At 41.5% G+C, this 17,073-nt stretch overlaps 1 protein-coding gene across 11 annotated transcripts in view; it reads right to left on the bottom strand.

Annotated features, from left to right (window-relative positions):
* Window positions 1–17,073, bottom strand: part of KCNIP1 (potassium voltage-gated channel interacting protein 1) — a 449,680-nt gene that overhangs the window by 82,967 nt on the left and 349,640 nt on the right. The window contains exon 1 of one of the 11 annotated variants that reach the window (XM_026858243.1): window positions 12,774–12,794. The exons of the other annotated variants lie outside the window; for them this stretch is intronic. The gene's annotated coding sequence lies outside the window, so the exon portion shown is untranslated. Of the gene's footprint in view, window positions 1–12,773; window positions 12,795–17,073 lie in introns of those variants that run through there. 11 annotated transcript variants of the gene reach the window in all.

Here is a 17,073-nt window from a genome sequence, read left to right as displayed (position 1 = left end):
GATTTTCTCAACCCCTCCCTCTATATTCAGATACTTAAGTCTTTTTGCTACACTCCCCCCCCACCCCCCTTTTTTTTTGTCCTAGCTCACACTGATCAATGCATCAGAGAAAACTAAAACTTTGTGGCTAAATGCAGGCAGTTCGGATGGGGAAAGAGAATTATGTAGGGGCAAAAGGGGCTTTGTGTCCTTTTGCCCTCTGACAGACTTTGGACACAAGCAGGAGCTTGTGTTAGCCCCTGATTCTGGCTGATGAGACCATGAATCTAAAGCAACCTGTTCCAAGTTTCTGTTGTTTCAATATATTAATTCAATTCTCCACACCTTAAGGAGGGTTCTACTATCTTTAACAGAAAGGAACTACTGTGGGACAAAAATCTTACTTAAAATGTTCAAAACTGAAACTCTATGATATTAACTACTGCAAGCTGGCTCCTTTGTTGCTAGACACAGCAAAGCTGGCAGTGCACTAATTTACACAGTACTGCAGACATAGCATGGAAGGAAAAAGTGTGCTTTGTCTACAGTTGAAGAAAAGACTTCTCCACACCTTTTTTTCTTTTTCCCCCCTCCAATGCGTTCTATTTCTCCCAATTTCTATTTTACAGGGTGATTTTTAGATTAAATGTTTTACTTATCTGTTTTATCACAGCAGTGTTAATGGACCTTATAGCCATGAAAACTACAGCAGGGATAAAACTGAAGTGCAGGAACTGGGGAGAAGGGAGGTGATGAAGGCATACCAACAAGATTTGACAGTTTGTTTGTACAGTTCTTTATCATTCACTTGGTATCCTTTGAGTGCTAAGCAAGGCACAGCATTAGTTCTTTCCCTAATTACAAACCAAATGAAAGTGGTATTTACTAGAGGGATGATGGTTTAATTAAATAGAAAACATTTCATAACTAAGACAACAACCAGAATAAGTAATTACAAACCTTCAGAGATCGCTGAAAGCTGTGGTCAGCCCTTTGAACAGGGAGGCTCAACTCTGGAGTTCTTCAGCTCATTCTATTAGTCAATATGAACTTTCTTACACAAGGCAAACTGTTCCACTCACAGAGGACTGATACAAAGGAGTCAACATTAAGCTCATCTTTTCAGTCAGGATAGCTGGTTTATCCCTTTTTTCTTAACGCATCACATAAGCAGCTAATAAAGACACAACATTTTAAAAAGGTTTTTGCTTCTTAAGAAAAGTGTTCTGTCTCAGCATGTTCAAGTTAATTATTCTGTAACAGTCAGGGGTCAGAACAGAAACATACTTACAGTGTCATGATTAAAAGTCAACATGATAATAGTGCCCTGCAAGTTGTAGTGCTAATTGGATTTCTTAATTGGATTGAAAGGGTTCAGGTTCTGGTTTTGCTGAGGGGAAAAAGAAACGAGAGACTACATGAGAAAAGACAGACTGATCCAAATATCTAGATATTTACTCCAATATACTTGGAGATCTAGTTGTCCAACACTGGACATGTCACCTGTGTCCCCAAGCAGCTCAAATAAACTTAGATTCTGACAACCACTTGATGATGCAAAACATTACTCTTGGACTGATCTTCACACTGTAGGGAAGTTTTGCTAAAACCTTTCCCAAATTAAAATGGACTTCTGTTTGCTGTAAAAAGCTACAAAAACCCAAATGAGCCAAAATGCAATAATGTCCATCAGGTTTAACGATATAAGTATAATAAAAAGCAGGCTACTGCTTTAATGTAGTAAGTACTAGCCACTATGGTCACAGCCAGTATAATGAAACTCTGAAGACACAGTTTGAATGATAGCTCTTTTCTGACCCTTTATCTCAAAGCTGATCTACACTTGATTTTTTTCTGGATAAAGATCCATAGCTCCAGCCTCAAGTTGGTGGAAAAGGAACTTCCTGTTTCTCTCATCATGTCTCAGCTATCAGTTGTATATCTTGGACCTGCAGACCTGAGCTTAGACACTCCTTCTGCAGTTCTTTATTATCTACATGATAAAGGAAAAATCTAGCAAGGACACAGCCAGACATCAGCTCATCTGTGAGGACACAGCTACTACACCTTTGTCATGCATGGCTGTGAGCAACCTCCTGGGGCAATAAATTAACCTTACGTTGCAAAGGTGAAAGACTGACACTTGAAAGAAGTTTTAAAAGGAACACAAGGTCTCTAATTTCATCTTTAATCTTCAGAAAGATTCTGAAATCCACAATGAGAGAGGCTCTTAGTTCCAACTATTCAAATGTAGGCTACTGTGCACTTCCCCCAAACCTAAAGGAAAGCTGCAGTCATCCCACAGTGTAGCTTTAGGAGTTAGCCTCTACTCCATGTCTTTTTGGAACAGAACTGGTATCCAACAACTGTGAGATAGAAACAGCCTAACATATCCTTGAACAAAAGGATCTGAAGATGGAAATCCTGCATCCCAGTATCAGGTTGCTGAGCTATCTCTTCCCACAGAAGGAAAATAAATATGTATTACCAAGCAGTCTGATTGCATATTAAAGATTTGCTGAATCGGAATACACTAGAAACGAGCAGGCTCAGTTGAACAGAAACTACGATTTATTTCATGCAGAATTGTATCATTAATTTTCCTGAGGTCTATGATTAATTTGAATACTGAATTATTTGATGGCTCTGAAATAAGAGAGTTTAAATTATTAGGTTGCTCAGTATTTCTGGCAACAGCTGAATTGAGATTTCAGAATGTTTCCATCCATTGCTACGAACAGAACAAGACACTATTTGACTTCTGATCAAGTTTGTGCAAAACATACATTGAAGAAAGGAACTTGCATCTTTTGACAGAAAAGAGAAGGCATGTGAACTGCCAAGAGAAAACAGAAGTGAAAGCTCTAGAGATTAAAGGCCTTTTCTCTGCCCTCACAGTGGGCACAACAGCGTGTCTGTGCTGCATCTCCACCCATGGCCGCTGCCTGTGCCGGCCCTGCTCTGCAGAGCCCATCATGAGATTTATATATCTGCTGTATCTAAGCAGTGTTATATTACACGGGGGAGAGGCTTTCACTACCTTCATTCAAGATGCAGCCCCTTCATAAAAGAATTCCATATTCACTAAATTGGTAGATAGGACAGATTTTAAGACAGCAGTTAGGTCACTGAAACCCTCCCCACCATGGCTGCACAGAACACATATGGGATTTGGTCACTCTCCTTCCCCTCTTCATTCACTGAAAACTCAGAGTGTGTTTCCCTTCACAGCCTTTCTGATACTACATGGCTACATCACAGGAGGGGTTTTCATCAATTGCTGTACCAACAGGAAAACAGCAATTCTCAGGGACCACCCACTGCATGACCATCAACTAATATTTAAAAACTGCTGAGCCAGGCTCTGTGCACGCACATTCAACACAACCCTTAGAAATGGCATTCAGTAGACAGTAATCAACTGAACTGATATTCCAGAGTGAAGTCTTTCCACCATGTGAAGATCACAATTATGATTAGCTATTCTCATCCCGTACAATACATAACAAGCTCAACCACAAGCCATACTAGAAAATAATAGGTGCAGCATTCCCTGCATCCTAAGTATACTTCGAGAGGTACTCCACAAAGTAAAAATGTTAAGTTAGGAATCAGTCAAGCTGGCAGTTACCCACTGGCGTAGTTTAACTCCAGCTAGTAACTAAGCCCCACACAGGTGATCACTCACTTCACCCCTGCCGTGGGATGGGAGAGAATTGGAAGGGTAGATGTGACAAAACCCACAGGTTGAGACAAAAAGTGTATAATAATTGAATTAAAATAATAATAGAAAAAAAACTGTAATGAAAAGGAAAATAACAAAGAGAAATAAAACCCAAGAAAGGCAAGTGATGCAAATGAAAACAATTGCTCATCACCAACCGACCCCAGCTAGTCCCCAAGCAGCAGCCCCTCCTCCCCATCAACCTCCCTCCCAGCTTTACACGCTGGGCACAACACCGTATGGTCTGGGACACTCCAGTTGGGGTCAGCTGTCCCGGCTGTGTCCCCTCCCAGCTCCCTGTGCCCCCCAGCCTGCTCGCGGGTGGGCTGGGGTGAGAGGCAGGGAGGGCCTCGACTCTGTGTAAGTGCTGCTCAGCAGCAACTAAAGCATCCCTGTGTTACACCAACACTGTTCTCAGCACAAATCCAAACCACAGCCCCATACTAGCTACTGTGAAGAAAATTAACTCTAGCCCAGCCAAACCCAGCACACCCACAGAAGCAGACAACTGGGGGCTGCTGCCTCCATTGCCAGTGGGGCTCAAGGGAACAAGCTGGCAGTGAGGTACAACCACAGCAGGTAAGGACTGACCCTACCTGCACCCATACCATCGCTCTGGGTGGAAGCAGCAGCAAGCCTGGCTTCCCAAGCTGGCTGCTCCCCCTCCTCTCCTCCCACCTGCCCCTCATGCCAGGGCCGCAGAAATTAAAAGCAGAGGCTGCTTAGGCAGACTACTTGTTCCTTCACAGATAAGAAAAGCAAACCCACATGCAAAATACCCATCTGTTTCCCCTTCTTCTTCCCTTCTACCCCACCCCCAGAAACACATAAATCTCTTTTCAATGACATCTACCTGTTCAGCAGAATTTTGAGAGCAGATCAACATTTCACTCCCTGACAGCCATCCTAATCCCTTCCAACTCTGTCAGCACTAGGAAATCACCACCTTGAAAACATTTCCTGCACATCTATCACACAAGTTCTTATTTACAGCACAGCACTCCTAGCATTAGTGGCTGCTTTGCAGCCTGGAGCTGTGCAGGCAGTGGGGCTGCGTGCAGTGTTAGCGCTGGGATACGGCGGGTGGCACACTGACACCTGCACACCAGGATGCACCTGGAGAGCTGTACGGTTCTGCTGAGCACTTCCTTCAGAAGAGCATGGTAAGAGTAGGTCAAGGTGTTTGTTACTCATCTTCCAGGCACTGTGCACCGGACCTGCAGAAACTTTTGAACAGCGACAGCAGCAGCTGTGAGCATCAGCAGCTGTAAGCCAGCTCAGCCATTTCCTAGGCAGGGGTTCCCAGGCCAGAGAGCCTGGGGAGCAGCCTGCACCCAGCCAGCTCGTACCGGCTGCGTGCTGTTCCCCAGCAATGAAGTGAGGGACAGATGAGATTGAGTTCACAAAGTTCATCCACATTTTTTCTACCCAGCTATACCAGATATAATGAAGGTAATCACTGCACTCTGTTCCTCTTAACACCAGCACAGATAAACAGCTCTGTCTTAAGTTGGTTGCCACAGGAGTTTTATGTTAATTAGAGAATTATAATTTTTAATCAAAGCAGGCTGGAATGTATAGATGGTGTGTTATGGACACGGTAAGATTTGAAAAACAGTGATAGACAGACAGCATGGGATCAGGCCCTGCAAAAGACTTCCCCTTCCGGTACCTCCATTTTTCTGGCTACTCTAGAGCTGGAATAAATCTGTAATCCGCTTGATAGACCTTTAGTGCAGGAAGGAAGATAAGTCTTCAGTGCAAGTTGTGAGGGGATGTTGGCATCTACCCTTTGATCACTCCCAAGAAGCGTAATGATGAATGGTCCAGCATAGATTCTTCTTTTGCACACACATAGATGCAAAACATAATCCAGAAAATGTTTATTTTTAAAGGATTCCTGAAAATGCGTATGGACCACAGTATATTCAAAAAAGTTCTACTGTATGTTTGTGAAAGCTGAATTACTTCATTTTCTACTTTAGTGAAATGGCACTAGTGCTTGTGAAAGTTAGACCCTGACTGACACCTTACATTTTGTGCTCCTGATGTCAGTTGAACTTTATCAGTCTCTTTAAATGCTAAAACTGACATGAAAGAACACAAAGCAAGTGCTTCAAGGAAACTTTTTCTGGTTAATTTGCTTATACCATATCAGAATTTCACTCATTTTATACACTTACTAGAACAAGTACTTTTCAGGAACTCTGCTTGCAAACACATCTAGGCAGCAGCAAGCTTGTCTACCTACAGTGTTTGTGTAGTACGCATCTTGGCAAGAAAAGTGATTCTACTGTTATCTCTGGATGTTCAGGATAATTTATCACACTGAGTAACCAAGAAATGTTTGCTTGGAGATTACTCTGCTGCAATGTTTGCAATGCCATTTGCAGGGAAGCTTTCCTTATTTTGCTCAGACTAACCACCCAAGAGCCAAATCCTTGCATAATTCTGATAGGGCATTTGGCCTAAAACATTCAGAGGATACCTGAACAAGGAAAACCCAAAAATAGAGGATTTTCCACACACACACAGTTGTGGAGGAGGGTTCAAATACCAATCACCATTAAAATATCTTTAAAAAAATCTGTTCAGTACAACAGTCTGAAATTTAAAAGATAAGACTTACTTCTCTGCAAGAATAAACAGTGTGATACATTTTAAAATGGAAGTTTGGGTGTTTTTTGATGTAAGTTCTCATCAAAAGCTTTATTCTCAAATACATTTCACAGTTCATTCATGCTGAGAAGCACTTCTTATCTTCAGAACCTCCAGACTGTTGGGCTGAAGGTGTACAATTTCCTTTTAACTGTTTCAGTGCATTGCACAGGGAGGAAAGCAGAATGCCAGAGTTATTTCCCTGATCCAAGCAGCAGACATTTAAGCTGTAAAACCCAGTAAGAATCCAAGTAATTCCATCTTCACTGCTATTTTAATCTAAATTAATCAGATCAGTTTGACCATTGTTAATTAAGACTCCCTTTTCTTTCTGGAAATGCATCTATCAGCTGTATTACTGTTTCAGCTGTGGTTTAAAAAAGTTAAATGGCTCACTGTAAGGCAGAGACTATAAAGCATATTACAACTCTGCCTTTTAGGAAATGTAATAAAGGACCGGATATTCTGAGAGACAATGAAAGATTTTAAGTAGACTCAGAAACAGAGTAAGGACTTTCTCTTATTCTCCTTGAATTTCTCAGTCTTGCACAATACCTAGCTAATTTTACAAAAGCAGTGGTTTTCTGAGGGATTAAGAGATTTGTTTTTATCACACAGGTTTTTTTCTAAACAAAGTATTGTTTACTTTCATAAGGGTAGACCATGAAACTAAGTTTAGAACTCAGTTCTTTTTGCTCCTCTGCCTTTAAATCCCTGCTATATTCTTTGTGAACAGAACAAACAGACCTTCAGTATTGTTGCTCAGAGTAGTCTGCTGATTTATAGAGCGGCTTCTGCAGCTCTGCTTCCTATCCCTGGTACAAGCCATTTTTTTGTAAAAACGATGCATTAAGGAGAGTTTTTGCAATCAGCCGTTCTCTGCAACATCTAGATTCTTTGTTTCAATTAAACAGTTAATTAAGAAATCATTAATTTCCTTATGAATGAAATAATGCAGTTCTTTTCAATTTGCATGATCTTGTAAGTATAATTTAATACAAACAACTCAGAGATCCATCTGGATATTCACAGAATAAACCATGAATAATTGGTTAATGATGCTGAGGCACACTGAAGACAAGAAGTGGCAAGCACTCTCATCTATCCCTGTTTAAACTTGCCAGGGGCTCTAATAACTGAAGCACCTTGCTGAGTGAATAAAATAGCTAGTTTCTCTATTAAAACATGTAAAATGTGACTCTAGAACAAATTCTTAATGAAACAAGCAACAAACCCAAAACATATATAAATTTTGAATAGGGGGCGTGGGATTAATAAATCCTGAGCACTTCTGCTAGTAAATGCCATGACTATTAGCCTATGTTTTTTTAAAAAAGCATTCAGATGCTACAAGAGTCTTAAATAACAGAGATAAAAATCACATTTTTCTTGAGAATGGCATTTCATCACATTCCTGGATAACAACAGACACTGCTAAAATACTGGTTTCTTTCCAGTATTTTAAAAGATAACTACAACAAAAGTTAGGCTTTTAAATAAGTGCTGAAGAGGAGAAATCTCATTTCTTTTCAATACCTCCTCCAGAGGCAATGCTGTCCTGGTAGTCCCCAGCTCTTGCCCCATCTGCTGCTGGGCTGGTAACCCTCCAGCCCTGCATTGGGATTGTTCCCATCTGAACAGCGTTCAGGACACAAGCCAAACCCAGGCTTGACCTACACCCACTGCAGGCCCAAAGACTTAAGCTGGCCTTTGAGCAGAATCAAGGAAGAAAACACATAGGTCCATTCTGTCATGCTTCTGGGCAAGGGCTCATGAAACTAAGCTAGGACACAGGTTATTTCTGCACTACAAGTTAAAAACCTCTCAGCTCCAAAAATAACACTATTTTCTTTAGGGCATTGACGTCCTATGCAAAGGCAAATGAACATTTTCTCTCATGTCCTAGGCCAGCAAAAGTGAATATTCTGTCTACCAGAACTAATGAACTTGAGTACATTTGGGGTCCATCTCAATTTTAAGTGCTCTTATTTAGCTAAACCTCTCATTTTTTTAAAAAAATATACATCCTTTTTAGCATACCACATGGACACTGAGATCACACACCTCTTCTGTTTTCATCCATACAATAAGTCTCTACATTGTATTATTCACGTACCATTACACAATATTTCTACCCGTTATAAGCATACTGCCATTTTACACATTATACAATCTACAGACACACATGTGTGTATTTATGAAGTTCCTTGACCTTTTAATAATATTTATTCCCCCTTCCCTCCAACAACACACAAGGAAATCTTCATAACCAAGAAAACATCAGTCTTTCAGAAAAAGAAGTTACAAAGAACAAATTCAATCCCCATTTGCTGAGTTTCAGTCCTCACCTCTCCTCTGTCTCTACAAAATCTCTACTCCTCTCCTGCCACTTCAGAGAGGAGATTTTAACTGACAACATTTATTCCTGTGGACTGCATTTTATCATGGTAGGTCGTTTCCTTTATCACCCTTTACACCTCCCTGTACAACGTTACAGCCTGAAGCCTCTGTCTGTATGCTAACGTTTCCTCAGGAATTCTTTTAATCTGTTGAGCAGAGACCTACTTGAAAGCAAATTCAAAACGATGAAAGCTCATGCCATGCTTCCTGTAAGAAGCAACTACAACAACGCAGATTTAAATGCTCTGAAAGCGGGGAGTGGATTTGCCCTCCGAGGGCTGCTCTGCACTAGGGCTCTGCCTTGGAGTAAGTGCCGGCACCGGCTGTACTGCAGCCCAGCACTAACTGTGCTCACGGCTACTAGAGCCAGCCCACACGGTCCCTGTAACCCATGCCCACCCTTTCACTAACAGTGTCACTGGGACATGCTCCAAACTCATCACAGCTTTGGCCAAGCCAGCGTCAGCCCTGTGCAGCAGCTCTTTCATAAGGCTCTCCATAACCCCTGCTCTTCCTGATGAACCTTTCTCTCCCTCAAGGATACTGTTTTTCTCCTCACAGGTGACATGCCAACCATGGCAGGGAGGGAAAGTGGGGATGGGCCACCTTCAGCTTTTCTAGGGGATTTCTTCAGCTCAGTCCCCAAGGGCGATAATGAGTGACCCCCTCCAGGTCCCCTCCTGGAGCAGAGCTCCTCCACTGCCCCATTAGCTACTGTAAGCACCATTCATACTATTTTCAGCAGGAGAAAAATCACAATCAAGGTTCATTTGCAGGTTGAAAACGTGATCTCTGCAGCATACAATGCAAGCAATTAGGCAATTTTATATATGTGACAGATTGACAGGAACTAGCTTATTAACATTCTATTCAGTGGAAGCAAGGTAGCTAAAAATGATTCTAATTAGCAACTTTCTGGGTATTCAGTTATCATTTTTCTGATAAAAGCCGAAATGCCCAGAAGTTTACAGAATAAGTTTTTAGGCCAGATGTAGAATCTCACGATAAAGTTTCAAACTATGTCATCCAGTTTATTCAGAATACATGTGTTCTACAGCATTATATTACTTCTGCTGCAAACACAGCATATTTTAACATACCTGCAACCCCATAGAGATTTGTGAACATGAACCTCTGATTTAGTCCTGATTTTCTAGTGACACAAGGTGACAGTCTCCATTGTCTGGCCAGGGCCAAACACTGAAGGAGGGTCTGTTAGCAGTACTGAGGAACCATTTGCACTCTCAGTCCACATGAATACGGTATAAGGCTTATTTCAGAACAGAGGTTGTACAAAGATGATTTAAGAGTTTAGGGTGGAAAGCTCTATCATACTTGAACATCTTAGAAATTTATCAAAAGTTTTGATTAAAGTAAGATATGCAAATCACAGCAAGGCTAGGCCAGACCTTCTCCCATTTACAAGCTTGTTTTCCTGTAGCTCATCCAATAGCAACTAAAGTAAATCAAAGTATACAGGAAATCTAAGGGAGAGATTTATGAGAGTATGAATTGCAATAGGTTAAGCTTGTCTCAGCCAGTAATTCTGATAGATACAGGCAGTGCAAAGTGAAAAATTTACTCAAACTTTGTCTGGACGAAAATATTGATGTTCGATTATTTGAAAGCAACAATCTTTTAGAAAAACTTGAAGCAAAAGAAAGCAGAGGAAGGAAGGATAAACACATACATTTAGGCATGTACCATTTTAACAGTTGGTGTAAGTGAAGTAGAACCAAATTTCCTTTTAAAATTTCAGTAACATTTGTCATGATTCAGCAGTGGTTTAACAAATGTTAATTTGAGAGCTTACACACACACACTCATAATTTTTTTCTTAAATGGCTCCCTTCTCTTTCCAGATGGCAGAACCATGGGAGCTGGTGGTGGCGGTACAGAACAGATCTCCTTCTGTGCTTCAGGGAAGGGCAGCTCCTATAAAGTCACTTGGTGTAAAAACCTCTAATTCATCTGGCTCAGCTTCAGTGTCCCGCTCCACAGCATGGTGGGTCGGGGATATTCAAGGATTCATGTTCTGGGTGTTTGGAAAGACTCTCCAGATCCCACCCATGATTAAAAGAAGTCTCCAACAACTGGATCAAGACCACAGGATGTGCGTAACCAAGATGAGCCTATTGTACATCACAGATGAGTGATTACTGCCTGTGCTGACAAAGCCCCATGCCATATGGCGCAAACATGCTGACACACCTGCATGTACCCACCGCACCCAAGTCCCAGGCTCCGACAGCTCTCCCACCAAGCAGCCCTGGCCTGTTGGGGGCTACAACAGCAAGGTCCTTCCTCTGTGCTCAGAGGGACAAAAAGAGACAGTACTTGCATAAAAAGCAATTATCACTTTTAGAAAAAACAAACCTCAACAACGTTCATCTCAGTGTTTACTGTTAATCATTACTGAATCATTTTGGGTCCACTGCATTATGATAGCAAAGCCATTCAGTACTCATGAGGGTTGGGAACAGAGGCCGAGACCCTTGCACACTGCCTGAGAAGGATGCAAATGTGGCTGTGTTTTTAATGTAGAGGTTTGGCTTTGTGCCCCAGGAGCAGAAGAGTAAACTATCCTGTGTGTTAACAACATACTCTCTGCTTGTACATGCAGCCCCAGAAAACAGTGCCTTCAGGAACAGGACAAAGCTTGGAAATCTTCACAGACCTGCAAACACATTTCACCTTCCTCAAAGGTTACTCAGTGGAGTTTGAACAGGATGAGCTGGCTTCTAACAACACATGCTGCCCTGTAGGCATCAGTCACCTCCGGCCACCTTGTAACTACATGCCACCACACTACAGGTCTCCTTTATCTTCCCTCACAAACACTGGAATAGGGCACTGCCTCAACTAGTGTAATGAAATAGAAACAACTCTGGTGTCCTCCAGAACTGGCAGCAGGGCCTGACACTCTTCTCCAGAGAGCAGCTAACCAGCCCCTCTGGCTTGCAAGCTGAGAATCACAACTTGGGTTGATTTCCACTGCCCCTATCTTATCCACTGCAGTAAGCAGAACCAGGTCCTGGAGCAACAGATCACCTGCAAGCTACAGCCCTGCGTCCATGCACAGGCTCCCAGCAGCTCTGTCACATCTCTGCAAGTGAACGAGGCCCTCTTTGCTAAAAATAAACACACAAAAAACCAAACCCAACTTAGGAAAGCTGGTGCAAAGGCTCTCTCCCAAAATGCCTTCTGGAGTCACCAAATCTAAGTGTAATATGGCGATGATGTCATCGCCCTAAACATGAATTAACAGGGCTCACAGTGGAAGTGAGAGGGGAAGGATCCCCTTTCTGTGTTCATTCCCAGTAACAAACCTGTGCTTTAGTTTTAGGCACCGTGATACTCCAATGAGATCCGGAAAGGACTAACATACATTGAAGGCCTACAGCTTTCTCAAATTAAAAAAAAACAAACCCTACCACTACGTATGCACCACCATATAATTTCTATGCTCACTCCCCTCACTTCTGCTTTCCTTATTTCATTTACACAAGTGCCTCACTTGGTACAGAAAAGACAATTCCAGAAGAGTTCATATACTGCTCCTGCTAAAAACCCACAGCAATGACCAAGTATTATGCCTTCAGTAAAAACCAGGTGTTACCAGAGCTAGTTTCTGATCTAACTAAATATTATCGTTCTAAATACTGCATCCTGAGTGACTGCATTTTTAATAACACGAGGAATGCTCTGTAGCTCTGTTTTTAGAAAGTGAAAGATTGATCTCAGATCATTTTGATGCAGTCTGCTCTTGGCTAAGATATTGCTTCACTGATAGCAATTAACTAAGGTCAGCAATATAATTTACCCCTTTTTAAATTACAATGTAAAAACATTGCATAGAGTACCACATAAAGTGTGTGAGATTTAGCAGTGACCTGGGAGCTCGATCATTAAGCACACAAGGGGGCATATTCTCTTCACTCTGAGTGCATTTCCCATTAATGCTAATAGCACACTGAGAAGAAAACATACTCCATAAACTTGCATTACTCACTTTCTCCCTTGCTCTTTGACAAATGAGTTGCTGATGCAGACTCAGAGGTAGGCAATGCATCCAATTCTCACTAGGCCAGTGCTACAGAAAACCAAAAACATTTTTCCTTGCAAGTGCAGACACTCCTCCATCTCACACTGTGAATGTGATTAAATCCTGCTTTTAAGGCATTCAATTCCAGCCAGTATTTAAGTGGGACTCACAGATACATTAACAAACACTGCCAGAAAGTACAGTCCTCTTTCTTCCCTTCTCATCCGCTGTCTTCACACTCCTGTCCCCTGAATTGCACCATTAACTGAGCAGAAAAATTAAAATTTCTCTTCTATCCTAGCAGAAAACTTGGGTATCTCAACTTCTCACTCTCAAAACCACTAGTTTTTTCCACAGTCAGAAAGTATCCTGATGGCATTCCAAACATATAATTACTTTCTGGCTGTTCACACTCCTATAACACTTCTCTGGAAGATCCAGATTTTTTTTAATTTTGTGTCCTAAACCAACTGTGAAAGAGCTGCCACATGTCACTTTACCAGTGGCCAGATGTTGCTGATGAATAAAGGTAGATCTGAACAATGAAAAAGACTGGTCCAATTGTTAAACTTTTAGAATGTAGCAATATTATGCTTATGTCAAGAAAGTTGTTCTTTGTCCATGTTAAAACCAAAGGCATTCCTAATCAGATAAACAAATAGATAGCCGCCTTTGAGCAAGTACATCACATGGCTATTAGACCCTGAAGAGGGTACGTTGCCAACTTGTCAAGCAAACTCAAGGTGTGTGTATCCTTAGCTGAACTAAAGCCCTCTTGGTTCCCTTCAGAACTGAGAGCAGTTTGATTCAAAAGAGCTGTATTTAAAACATGCAAGTCTAAAACAACTCCACAGCCTTAAATAATCAATCTTTATTCTGAAGTAACATCCACAGTCTACCAGGATTTTGTGCCAAACTGAAGTCTAGCAAGGAATCAAGCAACACAGTTCAGCTTCACAGCACACCTGCTCTCTGCAAGCCTGATCCACCTGTGCAGCTACACAAGCTCCCTGGCACACAAACCCAAATTTTTGCTAAGCTAAAACAATTAGCAAGTTCATTTATAATAACCTAGCAAAGAAAAAGAAATATACAAAAAAGGTTTCAGAAGCACTCAAAGTACTAAAAAATAAGTTTTGAAACTCACACATTAATACCTTTAGCTTGTAGACATCTGGAGAATAGACTACTAACTAAATGGTCTTACTTGAGAATAAATAAGGCAAACATACCTGAAACAGCTCTACTACATCTGAACACTCCTCCAAGCCATTCAGTGGTGCTAGGGGGGGTAGACATCGCACTTACCCTTTTGAGCCCTCTCTTTTCTTGCCTGGCATCCCATCTTCCCTGCATTAGCACTCAGCTCAGGTGCTCATCCAGCAGCAAGAGCCAACTCCTAACCAGGGGCCATGTTTCACACAAACACTTTTTTTTTCAAGTAGAAAGGTTGTATAACAAATGAATCTCAGCAAGAAGACTGACATTGGATCAGTAAATGTAGCTCTAACATTTAGCAGAGACCACACTCATACCCCACCACACATACCCCCAGACCACACTCACACAGGCATTTATTAACCTGCAATGTATATCACAGATTTAATGGAACAGCTGCAAATAAACTGCAAACAGATGGGCTGAGTTACAGGACCTCTGCTCACTGGCAAAGGAGTCTTCACCTCAGCAAGGATCTGCCTGCAGCAGCTGGAGGTGACGAGAGCCCAGCCTTGGGGCAGCTGGGGAGCAAGCGCTCAGTGCAGGTGTCCCTAATGCCCCTTCTCCATCCCGCCACTGTCCCTACAAGCCTGCTCCGGGAGACAAGGGGCTCTGCCCCTGCCTTTCGCTCTCTCTCAGGCAGCAGGCGCTGGCCTGCCTGACCCCAGAGCCCCACCGATGCGCACACACAGCACCCTTCTGTTTCAGCATGGCTCATGCCACATCAAAGGGCAAAACAAGCTCCTTTGAATCAAAAGCTTTCTTCAGCACAAATAAGTATAGAGAAGGAAAGCTTTATGAAGGTCACAATCGCTGTCTTGTTCTCACAGAGATTCCTCTTAAAACTCACCTGCTGTGCCTGAACCAGTAGAAAGTGCCATGTGAAACCAACACCTCCAGGAGCAGTTTTCATATTAAGCAGATCCTCAGAAACCACCAATAAACTAGAAGGAGCTGGTGCTGTCTGGTGTTAAAGGTTGGGGTTGTTTGGTTTTCTGTTTGGTTTGGTTTGTTTTTTTTTTTTCCTAATTGTAGGTCAAAATTAGTTTTTTAATGAAATAACTTTAATTTCAGGAGTACTAAAATCCAGAAAATCTGTGAAGGGTTCAGGATTTCAGAAAACTGGGATATCCCTTTTCAGGCCTAGCTATTCACATGGATAATTTTTAACATGGATATTAACAGCTCTTAACATGGATAATTCAGCAGCTATTTTAGGAGGATGTTTCATAGCGTATCATGACACTTGATCAATTCAAATCAGTGTTAAACCTATTGCTCTCATCAACAGTACATTCACTCCAAATTGGAAAGTGAGCATCTTATACACGTAATCACTGATCACAGTTCTTGTAAGGTGATGCCTTGACTTGTGATACAGCACATGTGCTAGAGATTAACTGGAAACCACTTTTAAATATTCAGTATTCTGTGTGATAGCATCAACGATCAAAGATGCAGAGAAATTCTACTTATTAATAAATAAACAAGGCTTTAAACCACAGATATGGAGCAACCAGAAATAGGAAGCTGTCATTCATTAAACATAAATCAGCATTTTCCATTTCTTTTCGCAACTAGCTAATCACAAACTGTAATGAACCGTGGGCAAAAACCTTAATGTCTTCTTGGGGAAAAAATCAATGCCAAAATGGCCTATTTAACCAATTGATAGTAATTGCATAAAGAATATTATCTAAACTTCAGTTTTCTGCCTAATTACTGTAACAGTGAAGGCATGAAACTACGAAAGAAAAGAGAAGGGTTTAATAATTTTTATGGCAAAACCTGTAATGGAAATAGAAAATCATAGTCCTATTTATATTTATGTTGATATTCACAGCGTATTTTCCAAGCTGTATGATTATCACAGTTCACTCACAAATATTTACTTTCTTAATGGACATTTTTCCTTGAATGAATGCTAAAATGTGTACCGAAGCAGAAGGTTATAAGTTAATCGCTATTGTCATTTCTACTCAATTATTGCCTACACTAAAGCTGTCATGCAGTAAAGGCAAGAGAGAGTGAAACACCACTGCCAATAGTGAATTTCCCAGCTTTTATCACTGTGTCAAAACATTATCATTCTGTAATCACAGGCTTTCATGCAAAATAGCTCAAATGGCAGCAAAATCCCAATGCAAAGCATTTTTAAGTATCAGTTTAGTGATGGCAAGGAGCAGGATTAAACACTTAAGCACTGCTTAAATTTTAGTAAACTGGTACTCAGAGGAACTCCCAGCTGAAGCATGGACCAACCTCTTCACTGCATGAGGAGACAGGCTCCTCTGAGGAGCTTCTGAATGGCTACACTCTGCGTACGCAGCCGGCCGGTGCGGAGAAAGACAAAGAGGACTGGTCCTGTAGCACAGGGTATATTGGGCACTTCCCTCTGAGGGGCATTCACTGACATGAAGCCTTTCCTGGAATCCAGCTGCAGAGTTTGGGGATGAGAAATCCTATCGTTCATCAAGAACACAGAAAACCAAGTTTATACTGCTTTCCCGTGCCTCAGGTTTTTAAACACAAGTTATCCTTGGAGTGCTCTTTGCCAACAGACACAGGGCTGCTCTCCAACCTTGTGAAAAATTAAAGCCATCTCTATTATATGATTAACCCCAACCAAAGATGCTGGAAGAGATCTGGACCAGAATACTTCTTGGGATGAGAGATGTTCTCCTGGAAAACGGGAACACACATGCAAATCTCACTTCATAAAGATGGAATTCCACCCCTAAACCAGAACAGTGCTACAGCCTCTTGGGAGAGGAGTTTCTTCCTCAGGCTCCACAAATCTAGCTCGTGGTTCCCTTAGCACCTGCCTAGACTCAACTCTTACTATTCTGCGAACTACCTTAACTTCTAAAATAAGTTAAAATGAAATATGTTGTGTATATATCACTTCAACAGTTTATTTTTGGCTAAAACTAGTTATTTAAAGGTGTCAAATTTATGAATTAGTTTGACCATTCTGCTGCATAAATATTTCAACAGAAAAAATTCAACACCAATTCCACAGCTGAATTCACCAACTCCTTTCAAGTCC

The sequence above is a fragment of the Athene cunicularia genome (assembly GCF_003259725.1).
Source record: "Athene cunicularia isolate RWA chromosome 13 unlocalized genomic scaffold, athCun1 chr13_part1, whole genome shotgun sequence".
Classification (NCBI taxonomy): domain Eukaryota; kingdom Metazoa; phylum Chordata; class Aves; order Strigiformes; family Strigidae; genus Athene; species Athene cunicularia.
The sequence above is the reverse complement of the archived record's forward strand: the minus strand, read 5'-3'. Positions and strand labels throughout refer to the sequence as shown.